This window comes from Belonocnema kinseyi, chromosome 9 (assembly GCF_010883055.1).
Source record: "Belonocnema kinseyi isolate 2016_QV_RU_SX_M_011 chromosome 9, B_treatae_v1, whole genome shotgun sequence".
Classification (NCBI taxonomy): Eukaryota; Metazoa; Arthropoda; class Insecta; order Hymenoptera; family Cynipidae; genus Belonocnema; species Belonocnema kinseyi.
This window is the reverse complement of record NC_046665.1, coordinates 58,550,941-58,568,804: the sequence shown is the minus strand read 5'-3', so window position 1 is coordinate 58,568,804 and position 17,864 is coordinate 58,550,941.

Here is a 17,864-nt window from a genome sequence, read left to right as displayed (position 1 = left end):
AAGAGCGAGCAGAAAAGGAAAACTGGGCAAAAAGGAGGGCATCGTGGCTTCCTATAACGCAAGAGACACTACCTGATTTTCCTAGGTTAACTCTTGATGAATGGCGATACATCACACTCGGAGTATATCAGCTGAAGCAAGCCCAATCGTATACCGAGGTACATTTATCTGATGATGGAATGTACTGTCAGTGCAAAAGTGGTGCAAGAGTGGTAGGATGTTGCGCTCACATTGCCAGTGTTCTGTGGTATCTTGGTTACTCTAGATATAACCAAAACACTCCCAGACCTTCACGTGAATTCGAAAGTCACGTGAATGATACATCGTGTTGGTCGGAAAATTAAGGAGAAGCAGCATCATCTTCAGATAACCAGACCAAACCAATTCTGACAAATAAGGCTGTTGCAGAGTGCCTAGCCTCTAATCGACCATAAGTTCTGATTGACCGTAAACTAATATACCTTTTCTTAGAAAAATTTCTCCAAGATTACTTCGATTATTTTATACAAATTATTGCTAATAAATCTGATAAAGTAGGACATTTTTACACCTTTCATGATCGCAAACATAATAAAGTATAAAAATGAGCCCTATTTTGAAGGCTAAGTACCTCGAGCAAAATGATGGCTTTAACATATGTTGTATCGCATATACGTGCGCAGTTTTTGGCCAAGTATGATCTTGCGTGAGCAATACTAACAATGTGAAACTTAGCATGATTCGAATGAAAGTGCGAAAACCCATGTAAAATACGAACTTACAAATGACTATATCTTTAAATCAGATCACTCTCAGGAAAAATCCTTTTAAGGGGTTATGAGACCTAGTTAGATGAGTAAAATAAAACATATTTGAGGCCAATCTGTAGATGGCCCAAAAACCGGCCTTATTGACCCTCCTCCTTTCCGATCTTGTGTGTTGAATGATAATCAGGCCAGGTGTGAAAATCTGTGTGGTGCATGATTTTTATACTTTTTTTTAGTTGTATTTTGTTCTGAAGTGCATAAATCTTCGAAATTATCGATATGTTTTTGCTCCTTCATTGATTCTTCTATTAAGTTTCCTTCTTTTCCTACCGGTACAAAACTTTCTTTATATACAGAAAGCCGTTTTGAAAATAAAACGCTTTTAAAGTTATCAATTATCGGTAGCATAATAACATTCAGTAAATCGACAGAAAAACAAATCTTACCGTTCGGTAATGGCTGCACTGTTAATAATTTCTGCTGGAAACTTCCACTACATGCATTGTAAGTTTATTTCTGAAACGTAAGGTAACGTTAGAACACATAATTTTGTAGTTTGCAAATGCATGAGATATTGCTATGGTACATCTCATTTATTGAAATTTTACAATATAAGTCCACTAACCAGTAAAACTTCTGGCTTATGCTTGTAGCTGGATATCTCGGCACCTGTTGAAGCGTAAAATAAAAAAAAAATTAAAAATGTAAATCATTTCTCAGGACACTTCTTCCAGCCAAAGAAAGAAATTTTTTGACGGAGCCAAAACTTTTGTCAATACACAGTGCGTATGCGTGTAGTCACCGAATTCATGGCATTAAAGAAATTTCCGGAATTCACAAAAATTACGGAATTCATATAAGACCCGGTATTAACGGATTTTATGGAATACATGAAATTAACGGAATTCATGGAATTCGCGGAATTCAGGTAATTAATGGAATTTAAAGAATTTGCGCAATTCAATAACTTAACCAAATTCATGGAATTCAAAGATTCATGGAATTCAAATAATTTAATGAATTCACGGAAATTATGAAATTCACGGAAATCACGGAATTCAATACATTCATGAAATTCAAACAAATCACATAATTCTTTAAATTCACGGAATTCACGGAGATTATGAACTGAAGGAATTTATTGAATGTAAAGAATTTACAAAATTAATGGAAATAAAATAATCTACGTAATCCAAAGAATTTAGGAACTGACGGAATGTAAGAAATCAATGAAGTTCAAGAAATGCATGGATTTCATAGAGTTTACGGAATTCTCGTGATTGCCGGAATTCACCTGATTCATGGAAGTCACTGAATTTACGGAGTTTACGATATTCAAGTAATTCACCAAATTCTTGAAATTCGCGAAATTTGTAGACTTCACGGAATTCATAGAGCTCACGTGATTCAAGAAATCTACAGAATTCAGCGAATTCATGAAATTCACAGAATTCTTAAAATCTAATAAAATTAGGTCACGCATGTAATTCATGGATTTCACGAATTCCTCGAATTTCATTAATTTTGTGAATTTTTTGAATTCCATTAATTCCTTAAATTTTATCAATTCCTCATATTCCTTGAATTCGGGGAACTCTATGAATTTAGTGAATCCCGTCAATTTCATGAATTCGATGACGCCCACACATTCAGTGAATTGCGTGAATTTCATAAATTCGATTAATTCTGTGAATTCTTCCAATTCAATCTATTTCGGAGAATCTCGTGAATTCCATAATCTCCGTGAATATCCTGAATTCCGTAGATTTAGTGAATTTCTTTCTTGATCAGAATTTCGCGAATTCCTTCACGTCCATGAATTCTGTGCATTTTGCAATTTTTATGAATTTCTTGATTCCCGCAAATTCCGTAAATTATGCAAATTCCATGACTTTCATGACTTCCGTAAATTTGTTTGAATTTCGCGAATTTGATACATTTCTTGAATTCCTTTATTTTCATGAATTCCGTGTATTACGTAAATTCTGTAAATTCCTTGAATGTTATGAATTCCGTGAATTTCATAAAGGTAGTGAATTTCGAGAATTCATTAATTCTATGAATTTCTTGAATTTCGAGAATTCCATTAATTCTGTGAATTCCTTGTGCATAATTTTTATCTTACACAGGCCCTAATTCTCTATACATGTATTGGAATGCAGGACAGTTACTTCAAGATATACAACACTTACAATACATTCATTGCAATTTCATCATTCCAATACCATCTTTGCAATTTTACCTTAAGCTTATATGTAGAAGTGTTGCAGAATTTCCAACATTTTTAACAGTGTGATCTCCATATGCCCTAAATTTTTCCCGCCTTATTGTAGCTTATTGAATATGCTTCTGCCAAGATTGGCAAGTTTTAAAATCTGGATCCAATGATGTTTTACTGCGTAAAGGATAATGCAAATCAACTGATTCACACTTATCGCATTCTGCATGCCCTAACTTAGTGCAGTTGATATTCATTTTTTTTACTTACTTGCGATAAAAAGCAAGTGAGACTGGCGAGTCAAGGTGCTTTTCACAAAAATCCTCATTCATAATAGTTGCATGTATTTAAATTGGCAAATAAAGAATGTTCGGTTTATGTTCTCTTCGGTAATGCCACGTAGTAGGGTTGCATTTTTTATTATGTGCTTTAACAGGCTCTAGATTTATCTTACTTTTTTATAATTAACCTTAACGTTTGTCTAGGGGTGACTTTATTACGTTATTATTAGATAGCAATACCAATCTCAACAATACCTTATCATTTGTGGGTTTAAATCTTAGCTTAGTGGGAAAATATGCTTTTCAAACCCTAACTATTTCTCCTGCTTGATTTCACAAATTATATTTAAATGTAAGATTACGCTCTTGCATAGATGAAGCAGATTGTCTATTTTCCTCTCGTATACATATAATCAAAGTGATGAATTGTGGCTTTCCATGATTTAGACTTCAATATTCCCTGTTGATAGTAATCTGACGTTCCTTATCAATATTTGTAAAACAATTAAACGTAGACGGAGAAAAATGGATATTTAAATGTAGATGTTCAAAGGGTGAGATTGTAGCACCTAACATGCAGATATTAATGTCAAACATTTACTATCTTTTTGAAATGTAAGGCGTAAAAATAATTGTATAATAAACTGAAATACATTCAGATGTTAAAACCGTCCGAGCGCATGCGCATCGTTCATTGCGATTCCACGACTATTTTCAAAGAATTAAAATCAGCTATCCATAAATAGAATTTTATAACGATTTTCTTCTGTCTAAAGGAGGAAAGAATGATCTTAAGTTTCACGTTTACTGACTTAACACATTTGACAGAATGTTTATAAATTTTAAATGAAATTTGAGTTAAGTAATTTAAAATAGGTAGAATTTTAAATTCAGATTACACATCATTTTTTCTCCGATTACTCATCACCGTTTTTATTTTTAATTAAAAATATTGAAGATAACCTCAACTTGACAGAATGTATCATCTGATCGACATTTCATGCCCTTTATCTGTTTTCCTTTCGTTTACGAACATTAGATTTTAATTTTTAATCCACAAATAAGTTATCAATTAATTCCTTAAATGATCATAAATAAGCAAACTCCTGAAATATTTACAGGCGTTATTAGACCTGAGCATATTTATAATATCTCAAATATTTCAGTTGAACATTTTGGATGTTAGATAGTAACATCTCACTTTTTAAAATCTACAGATGCCACCTTCAAACATCTAGATTGTTGTCCTATATTTAAACATAAACTGTGTTAACCCTGAACATCTAGATGTTACGTTTGAACATCAATTTTTCTCCGTGTATATTTGGATTAATCAGATTCTAGAACTGCATATTCGGTTGCTTTTCTTGCATGTTTTGTTGTCTGGGATTCTTTAGTGTAGTTTGCTATTCTTTTCCGAATGAAACCTTTTTCTTGTTGAACTCGAAATAAAAGAAAAGTCGAAGTTAATAATTTGACACTCCAAAAATTATCTAGTTTGCAAAATTTCGATTTTAAGCAATTTGTTCAACTTTATCGGGTTCTGAAAAATGTGCACTATTGTTGCTAATCTCGGCCAAATGTGTATCTTTCTCCCTTTTGTCATGTAAATTACTCTAAAGGTCATTGCTCTCTGTACGAAATTTATTTTTAATTTCTTCGAAATTTTGTTCATCTAGCAAAAGATTTTCTTTTTAAGTTATCGCTTGAATATATATTACATATTTTATCGGAAAGTAATTTGATATCAAATCGTAATCATCTGCGTTATCAGTCGGAGCGCAAACATTCTCTTTCGTTTTAACTTTTACGAAACCGTGTTCATCAATGAAACAATCGGATAAATTTATCAAACTCATTTTATTTTATTTACTAAATTTACTTCATGCTTGATATTAAATATTTTGAAGCGAATGAACCGGCGAGTTTATTTGTTTATAACCTAATAACCTACCTTGTAGGTTATTCATTGTTAAAATGTTAACTATTGCTTAGAAACAAAACAAGTGCGATATACGTCCTTCTCGCTTATGCTTTGAATTTTACGATCTTTTTGCTAATTGAATATTCTAACATTACGTCATACTCGGTCGGTAACGTCAAAATCTATAAGGCCATACCACTTGGTGGACTGAAAAGCATTGATTACATAGGAGTTTGACTAAAATGAATTTTTGTAGACGAAAGTAAGTGAAAAATCGTGATATGGCTTTGCTTCTCAGATAGAAAATTCATTTCTTTAATTATTGTTGGCAATTGGGGAAGTGTGCGATTTAGACAATCTATCAATAAAAAATATAATGTGCCGTGATTGAGGTTAGGTTGCATTGTTGAAATAATTGGTGGGCAAAATTTTTTAATATTGGCACTTCGTTAAAGTGTGTTTCTTAGAAATCCTATAAGACTTCTTGAAAATCCTTAAATTCTCCGACTTTTTTTTAAATCACTTAACATTTTTGATAATCCTTAAAATCTTTGAATTTTTGCAAATAACTTTTAAATTAATTGCTTAACATTCTTTAAAGTCACTAAAACTTATGGAAATATTTTTAAATCCTTTAAAACTAAACTTTAAAATCCCGTCAAGTCAGTAGTGATTCCTTAAAATCACTTGAACTCTTAGAAATCCTGTAAGATTTCTTGATAATCCTCAAACTCTTCCGATTTTTTTTAAATCTCTTCAACTTCTTTACAAACATTTAAAATTTTTCGAAGTTTCTCGAAATTAACTTAAATTAATTTAAATCTTTTAAAATTCTTTGAACTCCCTTTAAATTCTTGAAGACCTCTAAAACCCTCGTAAAATCATAAAAAAATAACTTGTAAATCCTTCGAACTTTTTAAATTAGTTTTAAATCCTTTAAAAAGAAACTTGAAGATTACGCCAAGTCCCTAATAATTCCTTGAAATCACATGAATTCTTAGAAAACTTGTAAGATTTCTTGAAAATCCTTAAAGTCCTCTAAATTTTTTTGAGCTCCCTATAACTTCTTTGAAATAATTGAAAATACAGTAAAATTTACTAAAATTAATTCAAATAAATTTTTCGTGCTGGATTACCTAATCGCTGATTGACGTGACTCTATATATCGATATTATTTAAAAATAAAGTGAGTTAAACCTGTGTACAGGTTCAAATCGTTTGAGAACTTGGTTATATAGAGAATTAATAAAAATCTCATTTTTTAAAGTTTTTCATGGTGGTCTGATGAAAATTCACAAAGCAAGTACAAAATAAAACTTTTCCCATAATGTTAAGAGCATATTGATGTTTAAGAAGTCAGGACACTGTTTAATATGTGCCAGATGTATGTAAACATCAAGGTTTTTGGAACTTCTGTATCTCTAAAAGCTGTACGCAGTTCGTTGATATTTTTGAATAAATCAAAACCAATTTCTCTTTTAGAAAAGCAACAGCTCACAAGTTTGTTCATGCCCTTAAGGGCAGAGATAAACGGCAGCAGTCTCAAACGTCTCACATACTCATAAATCTCGGGACCAAAAGATCGATCGGTTTTTTGAGATATTCTTAAAGTATATATAGCTCAGGAATGACACACGTCTGAACTGCGAAGATAGCATCATCTTAATTGGAAGTGGGAAGGTTTACAATAATTTAACATTGCTTGGAATATTTCTTGTTTTTATCCACAATACAAAACTTATTATAGTGCCTTTTCAAATCCCCGTACACCTAGAAATCGACGAATTTACAGCTAGCTACTAGATATTTCGCATCTCCAATGATAAAATAGCTCTACTCATTATTACATAGGTGTTCTAATTCTTTAAAAGTGTTCATTTTCTTAGTACCGTAAGTCAGTGAGGAGAAGGGTACATTAACGTCACAATTTGCATACCATTGATAATGTGTCAGGTATTTAAGCCCGATACACACCTGAATGAAATAATAATTGATGTTTTTCAATTTATTTAAAAGTTGTGTAATTCAATAGGATTTTTCTTTTGTTTAAAAAACTTTCGATGGCATTGGAATCTATGTGCTCTAGCTAGCTTCACATTTTTACCAGTACTACCACTTTCAAAATACAGAATTCTTTTTCCCATACACAAAACTACTCCTTAACCTTAACCATCAATAGCACAGATCAACTACAGTGATGATATTGCCAACGAAGTTTCGTTCTTTCAGATCAGTTTCCAACAGCAGTAGAACAGGAATAGATTTTTCACCAGTATGAAATATAGAACAATTTGCCTGTTTTTCATTTGACTGGATGAAGAACGTGTGTTTACTTGAAAATGATTGGAACTTTCGGCCGAAAAGATAACAAATTTTCCTTACTTTAATTTAAAAATGATTCTTGACTTGGAATCTGAAGTACTGACACTAACTTTAACATTTCGCTGGCCACTGTTGCTACCGGTCTCTCTCTGTGCATCAGTTTTTCATTTTAAAATGGAGGTAGCCACTTGCTCTTTCGTTTTTCTGGAAGTTTTACAAGTTTTGTTACATTTTATGGTGTCGTAGAGGCAGTGTCAAATGAATTTCTTATGGCTTTGCATTATTTAAAGAGGTACTCATTATTGTTTCGACTTCCAAGCCTTGTGTCGAGGTCCGGTTTGGACTCTTACCGATAGAGTTCGTAAAAGAAACTAAATTAAAACATATTTCTCATCTGTACTGAGCTTTCAATTTCATGCGTCTAGTATTTTTCTCTCTTTTTTAATTATTTTGAAATAAATTAAATAATGTTAGAGTACCGAATAATAGCTTTTTGGTGTCCTTCTGGTGTCGCGGAAAGGAGTCCGGCGGATGACAGACATTCGGTTGCGTGGAAATCGACCCCTAAGTGACGGGTCGTAGTCCTACGTATGTCTCTATTATTTATTTTCATTTGGCAACCGATCAGACTAAGTCGTGGACGCTGTGGGATTGTGTAATAATACTGATTCTCGGACTTTCAGAACAAAAAGGTATGAATGGCCTTGTGTCTATGAGATATCGGTCCGGCGAATCGCTTACGCGGTCCTGGATTGGACTCGCAGGGTCTATCGTGCTGCGAATCTGATGTGCAGAGCACTAAACAAGTGGCACATGCAGCGTTGCCAACGGTCAAGGTTTAATAATTCATTGAAAAGAATTATGATAGAATTTAATTACTTAAAAGTTATCTCGAGTCGAAGTTTCGTCGTCAGTCCCCACTTCTTTACGCGTAAATGTTATTCAGTGCAAGGTGAAAATATTGAAAAAATTAGTTTCGGCTTCTTTCACTATCAACGCCCGAAACTGACAAAGTTGTTCTTACTGATTTAACCTTCATTTTAACTTCAAACCATGTTGTCCCATTTCACCTTCTCTTTTAACGTGATGACTGTTTTCCGGAGAGCTACTCAATTGTCATAAATTTAATTTTCAACACACCCTTCACCCACCCGAGGAAAGGGCTAAGGTAGAGTAGACAAATTAGAAAGCTTAATATACTTTTTTAAGCAAAAACTTCTTATTTTGACTTAAGGTATGTAAGCAGTCAATGAATTAATTCATTTCGCGAATCATTCTTTGCGCCCTTTCGAAATTTTTTGGCTTTTACCTGTCTGTTTCTAGCTGTTTTTTTATTATATTTTTATATATTTATGTTTTCATTGTTTAAATTTTCAAAAACAATACTTTACAATTTATAAAAGTATAAATATTCTCATGATTGCAGTTCTTGTATACAAGTATTGACTTAACATATTAGCTTTAGTTGGCAATAAAAGGCTTAAAATTCAATGGGCATATATATATATATATATATGAATGTGCGCCCGCGCGCGCATGTGTGTGCGTGCATGTGTGTGAAAACCGGGTGTTTTTTCATCTTGTGACATTAAAATATTTTAAAAAATACGCATCCAAACAAAAAATGTCCATGAAAAAAACTTTGTATTTTCGAGGGAGAGAAGCAAATGCGCAACAATTTATCCCATACCTCATCCTCTCGGGGCGGTAGGGGCGGGGGTTACTTTAGAATTAAGAATTGAAACCAACGTTTTTTACTGGAGATTCAGATTCTCCATTAAAAAAGAGTAATTTTTTATTCGGAAAAATGTTTTTGATTTGCGCCAGACGGCGATGCATTTTCAGAAAATGACATTGCTGACTAGTCAACGCATGTGCTTCCAAACTAAAGTAAAACGAAGATTCTTATTTCTTTAGCTTATTCAAACAAAACAAAAAGAAATGAGAAGACTGTTATTATAATTGAAAATTTAAACAAGAAAAACATTACTATATAAAAATAAAATAAAATAAACAGCTAGAAATAAACAGATGAAACCCAAAAAATTGCAAAAGGGTGCGAAGAATGATTTGTGAAATGAATTAATTCATTGCCTGCTTATATACCTGAAGTCAAAATGAGAATTCTGCATTTAATAAAGTATATTGAGCTTTCTAATTTATATACTCCACTTTAGCCCTTTTGTCGGATGGGTGAAGGGTGAAATTAAATTTATTACAATTGAGCAGCTCTCCGGAAAACAGTCATCACGTTAAAAGAGAATATGAAATGGCACAACATGGTTTGAAGTTAAAATGAAGGTTAAATCAGTAAGAACAACTTTGTCAGTTTGCGGCGATGAAAGTGAAAGAAGATGAAACTAATTTTTTCAATATTTTCACCTTGCATTGAATAACGCTTACGCGTAAAGAAGTGGGGACTGACGACGAAACTTTGACTGGAAATCAATTTGAGTGCTAGTATTTACATCATAAGGGCAATAAATTTCTGTATTTCATTATCTAGTTTAGCCGAATGGAATATCGCCATGCTGCCGCACCAGGGACCCGTCTTCGATTCCCACCAGCTTTATATTTCAATCACATTTCTCTGTTTTAGGTTGTAATATAATATCGCGGAATGTATATAATAATGTATAAACATTAATCATGTGTTCTGTACTATAATCATGTGTACTGTACAATTCAACGCGACGCGGCGCAGGTTGGGTTCATTTCTTTTCGTCTGCTAATCTCACTGCACCAATTTTTACTAAGTAGCTTACTAAAGCAGTACGCCGCGCCGGTCTCTCTCGACTTCACTATAGTCCTTTGCAAAAGTCTTTCTATGTCTCCATTGTCTGAAATGAAGATGAGATCACAATATCGTTTTACCATCATTTCGGCTACCAGAATTGTAAAAACGGTAATAACTCCAACTTTTGCAGTCGAAATTAAGGCGAAAATACATTAGCTGGCATGCAGACTTTAACTTCATTTCATCTTCGTTCACCTTTATTGATGAAAGTGAAAGTAGTTGAAAGTGAGGACGAAACTTTGACTCGGGAAAATGGCATGTAATAAAATCTTTTTTTTTTCAGTTCCAAACTTTTTTTGAGAAAAATAAATTTATCAGTATCAAAGATATTTTGTCGGGAGCCAATATTAATGTCAGTAGATCTTCTGATGAATCAGTAGCGAGATAGACCGGTGTCTGACCATAACGGCGTCGACCACTGCGTACCCGATATGCCGCCCCAAGCGCTCCGTGGTACGTGCCACTAAGGTCAGAAGTTACATTCATCACATCGTCATACATTAATTACTTTTCAATTAAGCTGCACTTTAGCGAAGGTATAAAAACACAGCCAATAGCATTAGTGTCACGTCAGTGAACTTTGACTTGTTATATTTGGTTGAAAAATCATGAGAAATAAGGCAAAAAACATCCGACGAATTCAATGACATTTTCTGTACATATAGGTGTCATAAAAATTTTTTACATTAAATAGACTTAGTTTAAAGAGTTAATTATTGAGGTGGACCTTATCTCTGATCTAATTTGTGATAGAAAGCCCAGTAAAAGCGTGAAATAAGTAAAAAGATAAAGTAATACAATGATATACAAAATAAAGTTTCAAAATTATTAAATAATTAGCTATTAACAATTATTTTTTCTGCGTTTTTTTCATGTTGCTTGAAGACGGCGAGTGTTACTGATCCAGGTAATATACCTAACCATAACTGTCCGCTCTAGGGACCCCATTCAGTCTCTCCCATTCAGGCCCAATTCACTAACTCTTCCAAAAGCCTGAAAATAAATACGAGTGCATTCCGGTAATCAGGCAGCTGGGGGAAGGAGCCGAATAGTGATCCTCGACTGTCACTGATACTGATGACTCCTTTTATACGCACAAAAAAAACATAGAAAAAACAATTGCTAATAGCCAATTATTTAATAATTTTTAAACTTTATTTTGTATGTCATTGTATTATTTGAATTTTTTACTTATCTCAAGCTTTGTCTGAGCTTTCTATCACAATTTGGAGCTGAGATAAAGTCCTGCTCTATAATTAACTCTCTAAGCTATTATTATTTAAATTTTCTAATTTTTATGAAACCTAAATTTACAGAGAATGTCATTAAATTCTTCGGACTTTTTTCGCCTCGTTTCTAATAATTTTTCAACAAAATATAACCAGTCAAAGTTCACTATCGTCCAATTGACGCTGTTGACCCTATTTTTATACCTTCGCCCAACTGTAACTTTATTGATTATTACTGTATAATGTTGTCATAAATAGAGAATTTGCTTGCAATAAAATTATCTTCGCAGTGAAGTTTGTTAAGTTTTTAAGAGATTTTGTTTAACTGACTTGTTCAAACTTTAGAAGAGAGGTCAACATTTTTTAAACCTATAGTAACCAAGTAATCAGTGCCTAGGGCTAAGTAGCCCTCTAAGGAACAAATACACATAGTAATATACTTGAAACTGAGATCGTGGCACCGTAATTAGATGAGTGTATTTAACAGTACATTAATGCTACAAATCAATATTACACATAGGATTTTAAAATTGAAAACTAATTGTTTGAAGTACATAGTAGTGTTGTAATTATATGATATGTATTTATTACAATTAAACACTGCATTAGTATTGACAGGTCAACATAATGCTAAAATACTGTTACTAGTCGGTGATCTCGAGTAAATTATCTGAATTATTAGATAAGTACTTAAAAAAATTGATTTTAAAATGATAGTAAGAGGGCGCTTCCCTGATTTTTAGTGGTATTCTATTCCACAGACGTTCCCCTCTAACCATAAACTATCTTTGAAGTATACATGTACTATGCTTTGGTAGTTTTAGAGCTAAGTTCCTCTGACGGACTCAGGCGGGATTAGGATGATTATTTTTATCAACAAACGTTAAATATTCACGTAAATACTGGAGAGCTTTATTTCTGGATATTGTAAATAGTAAATTGCCCATAAAAAATGGTCTTCTGTTGGCCACAGGCAAAAAACCTGCTCTCTTCCGATATAATGTAATATGCTCTCTTCTTAGTAAATTGTATATAAAACGGATACATGCATTAAGAGCCCGTTCTACTTCCCATTTAGTTCATCCGTTATATCATCGTAAGCAATACATCTGTTGCCAAAGAATACGAGCATCAACCTCTTAACTAAGAGAATCCTAGTTGAGGTAGACAAGGAGTCTTTACTTTTATTTAAATGCTCTAAGATTCTGTAAGTGTTCCGAGAAATAGCCATTACATGCTCTTTCCAAGACAGTGTACGGTTGAACAAGTATCCTAAATCCTTGACCGACTCTTGAAAAACAATAGTAACATCGCCAACCCTCAAAGAAAGGAGGGCAACGAGTGCATAGACAGAGGGAGAAGCTGAAGGGCCAATAATAATAGCTTAAGCTTCAGCAGGATTTAAAGCAAGGCAATTATTCTCAGCCCAAACCACGACACGATCTATGTCCTATTGTATCTGACTGTGAAGTCTATTCATTTCTGCAGCAGGTCCGGAGAGATGCAATTTTAATTCATCAGCGTATTTAAGATACTTAACAAATTTTAAATCTTTTTTAAGATCAGAGGTACACACGCTGAAGAGTGTAGGTGCAAGTGTGAACCCCTGTGAAACACCACTCTTAATTTCCACCCATTCAGACGTATCGGAATTACTTGTCTTTATACTTTGTGTACGACTACTTAAATAGAAAGTAAACCACTTTATTACTGAATCGGATGTTTTAAATAATTTTAGCTTTCGTAAAAGTAAATTATGGTTCACTATGTCAAAAGCTTTAGAAAATTCAAAAAGTACCACAACCGTACTCTTCTTTTTATCGATAGCCAGCTTAACATCCGTAGTAATTTTGAGGGACGCTATGAGTGCACTGTGTTTGGCTTTGACGCCGGATTACATAGGGTCAAATAATTTATTTCTATCTAGAAAATTTGTTAGTTACCTGTGCACAATTCATTCAATTGGCTTTGATAACGCATTAAGGATAGAAATTGGCCAGAAGTCTTCAGTGGAAATAGGACTGGTAATTTTAGGAATAGGTCGAATTAGTGCCTTTTTTCATATATCTAAAAAAATATTACATTGTTAAGATGCATTATAAACCTCCAATAAAATAGGAAAGATAACTGAAAGAGCTAATCGGATCATTTTCATAGAGATGCCTTGATACCGATCGCCTTAAAATTAATTTCTGTTACTTCCTCAAAAAAGTCTCTGGGGTCATATCAGAAAAACAGAAAGCATACTCATCTAAAGTTTGCAAAGGTAAATTTAAACTCGCAATGGAATTCAACATGAAAGTAGTAAAGAAGTCACTAGCAGAGAAATCTTGATTCGGAGATTTCTTTTTTAGTGCGATTAACCGTAAGCGTCTGAGAATATGAACATTTTTTTGTTTTTATTTTTGATTGCATTAAAGTTAAATTAGTTGTGAGAATCCCTCATTTTCGTCTGTACAAAATTCCTCAGTTTGCAAAATTCCGCTTGTATACTACAATTCCTAGTTCTTTGTGCTAATCTACGGTTCGTATCCCTTTTTCTTATCAATTCTCTTATTTCTGCAGTAATTCATGGAACCGCTTCCCTTCGAGCGCGTGGTACATATAAAGGCGAGAATTCATTGAATGCATTAGTCAACATTGAAATTAGACCGTTTACCATTGTATTCACATCCCGAACTAAGGATAAATTCGCCCAATCATATGACATTAAGTGATCCGAGAACTGTTGTTCATTGATTAGTGTAAGATTTCGAGTCTGTGTAGGAATGGCTTCAGGTAGGAGATTACTGGACATTTGGCACTCAACGTTGATAAGGTCATAATAAGATAAAAACGGCATTGCATGCTGTGAATAGGATAGTACTTTGTCGAGGTTATCTACAATAATTGAGTCAATACGTGTATCAGTAAAATTAGAGCGATGAGTGGACTCATGTGGCTCTATAGAAAGTCCCGCCGAGTAAATGACAGATTTTAAATGTTTAGTTAGATTAGATTTCGAATTTGAATTTGTGTTTAAATCGCCCGTAAGAATTATATTATTATAATTTGAAGTAAGTGCAAATATTTCTGATTCAAGTTCTTTACTTAGGATTATGCGATTTTTAAAGAAACCCAACTAAGATAATCTAGAGTATAGAGTATCTAGAGTATCTAGAGTATAAAGTATAGTGTTATAGTCAAAGTTTATATCCAATACAAGCCAGACTGCTGGAAACAGGATATAAATAAATTTACGATCTTTAGTACATGTTATGTGAAAACCCATACCGTAAATTTGCAAAAAAGGAAATCAAATAAAAGATATGAAAAATAAAAGACAGGAATGAGAAACTAAAATAAAGTACTTTAAAGAAGCATATTCACTTAAAATGACGATGTTGTTCTCATAGATGATCCTACGTCCCCGGAATAGTTGCTAGCGAAAGCCATCTAGATCACGAAGATGCGGAATTATAATTCTCCTCGACCTCTCCTCCTTACGGCAGAAGATTTTGCCACAAGAAATCCATGGGAACTTTAACTTGTTGGTTCTTTTCAAGTTCAATACCTCCTTATATTTCAGTTCATTGTATTTCGTCAACGATTCTCTAATGTAAAGGATGCATTCCTCTCCACCAGACCATCTAATATTTTTTGTCGAGAAATCTCGCCTTTTGTTACGCTTTTCAATCAGACAAAAACAAGTCTCTTGTTCTCTAATTTTTCCAATTATAATAGGAGATCGGGACTGACCTGAAGCATTCAATTCATGGGGTCGTGTTCTAAAAATAAAAACAAGACCCTCTTTGGAGTGAGGGATCTACAAAGCAGTCGCAATTTAATTCATAACAGCTGAAAGCTCCCCCGGTTTGAAAGGCAAGCCATGAATTTCAATGACATTAGCCAGAGAGGCCTGATCCATCAAATTGCATTTTTGCTCCAAGTGCGCCACCTGGGAACTCAATTTCGTTGCATTAATTGCGAGTTCCTTCGTAACTTCTTGAAGCACTAGTATATCAGAGATACTGCTTGCAACTGTCGTCTTCACTGTAGTAATGCGGCGGGAGTTTTGTATAATATACTCCTTCATACTATTAATGGAGTTTTCCATTTTACTCTGAAGCTTTTGAAATAACGCAGTCATATGTTTAAGGGATGCCTCTTAAACTTCCAATTACAGATTTTATTATGGCCTCATTGACCCCAAACTCCAGAGTTCCTGTAGGCGTACCTGGCATGTTGACTTCATCGATAGCAGCTTCAGTTGTCTCCAAAGCAGATGTTTTTCTTTCTCGTCGAGTGATTTCGTTCGACGCCAAAATTTAGCATGCACCGCAAAACCACTTCACAAGAACTTTTTTGACCTTGTCTTATTCTTCCACGCATCCATTGTGCAGTAAAGTGCCACATTTGCCGCAGGATAATAATCTCTCGTGATTGTATTACTGCAAATTCCACACGCCACCATAATTGTAGGCGTCAGTGCAAAACGCACTCGGACAAAAACTTCGCAAATACCAATTTTCTGACAGAAATCGTTCGAACCACTCAGAGACTCTGGAACACAGCCGATTTAAGTTAATTTGTAGCAACAAATTTATACCAAATTCGCCCGTATATAAAAACTCTTAATCAAAAATACCAAAGCTGTTAAACCACGTCTCTAGTCACGATCTGTGCTGTAGCCATATATCTTGCTATTGTACATGCCACTTTTTTATTATTTTAATAAATATAGCTGACTATAATCGGATGCCTTAGTAAAGCTTTGTAATAAAAATGAGGTGCTTCCGGTTTCAATCGTGTGTAAGCACACTATTGAAACCCGAAACGCTTGGTTTTTATTACAATGAATTATTGTCAAAGCATTAAATCTACAGTCAAGCCTGTTTTTAGTGATCGTCCTATTATTTTTTACGAGAATTTACGGCGCGTGGTAGGTTTGGGTGGGAGGCGCTGCGGGAGGATGTGCAGTGCTCACTCAAGCGTCACAAAACAGAGATAGAGAAAAAAGAAAGAAAACAGGAGAGAGACAAAATAGTTCTGAGACTCTGAATTTAATGCCACGCTCAGTCCTAAAATTAACATTATATCCAGATTTGACTGTATTTGTAAAGCTTTGCTTCCCGTTCTTTCTACTCATTGCAATCCTACTGAGCAGTATGGCGGCAATGTGTCAATTGCTCCCTCTGCACCCCGCATTCCGATTTTAGAACTGAACTAATGCCATTTGTGTCGGGTAGTGAACTATGTCTGTACCTTTCACAGCCTCTTGGCCGGTGCGACATAGTTTGTGACGGTGCCGTTTTTACCCGTAGAAGTTGATCTAGCCTGCAATTAGGGGAGAGTGTACCGTCAGGTACACTCACACATATTTTGGAGCTAGACTTACAGGATAAATTACAATTTATTATTTTAATTATCGTCTATAGCAAATGAGTTATAGTATAGTTAAGGAATAGTTGTCAAATATCCCAGATACAAGATTAAGCAAAACATTATTGGTTTTCGCACTTTTTTGTTGAATTCGTGAATGAAAGTCATGAATAATTATTAGGTTGGATACAAAAATTTGAATACATAAATTTTTAATAACTTAGATATTAATTAAATTTTTTAAACTCATATGTTTCAATCACTTTCCTTGTTTATTGTCATACTTATTCACTTGACAATAACGAGATGCAAACAAAAATTGCATATATAAACCAGAAGATTAATTCTTACTTTCATATTTTTAAACACACTATTCGTTACGTATTTTTCAAAAATTCATAATAGTGATAATTATGAAGAGATTTCACTGATTTAAATGAAACTTGGAGAAGACTTTTCGTACACCTGCAAGAGACCTGCAAAATGTCAATTTTTTAGTGAAAATATGAAGAAATATCATTTTGGGGCTAATTACACAGCCACACAAAAAGAAAATGTGCGGATCTGGTAACAAGACACACGTATTCCTATGGATTTTGGGGCGCTGAATTGAAATTCGGTATAAAAAATCACCCATTATGTCATGGTTGAGCCATAACCTCAAAAACTGACGAAAAATCATGCACTGAGGCAAATAAATTTCAAAATAATGCCAGTGATGCAAATTTTCACTTCAAAAACATGTCGACAACTGTGTAGGATCAACCCTAGTCTGATATCAAACTATTTAACATAACTTTACCCAACAGAACCTGACCTCACCTAACTTGAATTAACAGAAATTTATTGAACTACACGTAAAGTTCTGGAAGCATATTTTCCCAGATCTGTTTTAATTGCTTGACATTTTCTTCTCAAGTGATAGTCTGTCTATATTGTTGAAAATGCAACTGTTTTATCGAAAATACCTGTTTTTTTCTATGATT